Source organism: Seriola lalandi, unplaced genomic scaffold (assembly GCF_002814215.2).
Source record: "Seriola lalandi dorsalis isolate HSWRI2012SDOR001 ecotype SW California unplaced genomic scaffold, Sedor1 jcf7180002052459, whole genome shotgun sequence".
Taxonomy (NCBI): domain Eukaryota; kingdom Metazoa; phylum Chordata; class Actinopteri; order Carangiformes; family Carangidae; genus Seriola; species Seriola lalandi.
This window is the reverse complement of record NW_019523012.1, coordinates 1-1,784: the sequence shown is the minus strand read 5'-3', so window position 1 is coordinate 1,784 and position 1,784 is coordinate 1.

Genomic DNA, 1,784 nt, shown 5'->3' with positions numbered 1-1,784 from the left:
TGGGTGAGACATAGAGACAAAGATGGACAGTGTAAAACAGAGAAAGACACCAGAAAAGGCAGAAGAAGAAAGAACCATTGATTCAGTGTTTGAGAGAAACACATGTAGACCTGCCCTCACGCTCCAGAGAACCATTTAATTTGAAGTGTGTCTCTGTGTGCGCCAGTGCGTGTGTGTGCATGTGTGTGTGTGTGTGTGTGTGTATGTGTGTGTGTGTGTGTGAAATGACATCTATGGAGCCCTCTGTGTGTGTCTTACGGCTTATGACTGTGTGTTCCTTGTTGAGGGCTCAGTGGTGCCAGGTATCAATGTCTACCTGTGTTGTGTTTGTGTTTGCGTGTTCGTCTGCAGGTGAGTCTTCTCTGTGTCTACCTGTTCTCTCTGACATAACAGCTCAGCGTGTTTCTGCAGTGACGTTCTGCAGACATGTTGATGGGAATGTACAGCAAATATTTATCGTTTAAAAAAAATGACTTAAACCCAACAAAAGGAGAGACGCCATTCAAGCCTATGGTTGCCATAGAAAATAAAGGACCAACTTTAAAGACGCTGCTGCAACTTTCTAGTTCTAGTACAAATACCTGTAAAGAAGTAGAGCTGAACACAACCAGCCAATTAATTGATTAGTTGTTGGACAGAAAATTGATTGACAGTATGGTAATTGATAGTTATTAAGGTTATTCATTAAGCAAAATACCAAACATTTGCTGGTTTCAGTGTCTTAAATATGATTTCTTGCTTGTTTTCAATTATTGTAAAATATATCTCTGGGTTTTGGGAATGTTGATCGGATAAAAGAAGCAATTTGAAAATGTCACCAATCCATGAATTGATAATAAAAATAATCTTTAATTGCAGCACTATTCTGGATTTCATCTAATCTAAAATATCTATATAAGCAAGCGACATCTGTAAATTTAGTACTGCAGTAAATCCGCCGTATTATAACGTAACTCTAGCAACGTTGATTTGCCAACATTCGTGAAATGATAACATTGATGTTATTAAGCAACTGTGATTTGTATCTAAGGGTCCCACCCTTAGATATTCTCTCCCAACAAATGGAGGATTCTTTCAGTGGGTGGAGGACCCAGCAGCACCAAACAGGGCCCAAAAAAATATGTGGCATGCCTCACACAGAATCCATTATTTAACAATCTGCCGTGGCGTCATGCCCTAATACACTCTGGAACAAAGTTCAGCCGTAACAGAATTACTGGTGTGCTCTGGCACCTCTCAGCAGGCCTCGCCATCGCTGAAAAAACATCACCTCGCTGTAAATCAGGCGTTACATCATTACAGCAGTCAGGGAATAGTTTCAGAGAGGAGGAATGAGGAGACAGAGACAGACTGCTTGTCAACTGGGTGGGCAATGTCTGTCATGCTACAGTAACCTTCTGCTGGCGTGTTACAAAACAGGTGCTACATGGAGTATTTCTCCTCATGGGCAATAAAACACAAGACCAGGCACGACTAGTTTAGCCGAGTCTTCATACAATCAGGTCAATGTTGCTTTCTCTTCTTAACCTTTACCAAGTCGTTCTTGTTTTAACCAAAACCGGTTCCTTTATCTAAACTTAACCTCCTAAGACCCGAACTCTTGCATGGCGTGCATTTTTAATTTCTCTTTGCTATTCAGGCTGATTGGGACCTGAGAAAAATGATGTCCACATATGAGGACATTAGTTTTAAATTTCGATTACTGAGTGGCAGTATAATATCCTCATATGTGGTCACCAGGCCCTTGTTGAGAAAAAGTTAATATTGTGGTCTAGAGAACCCAA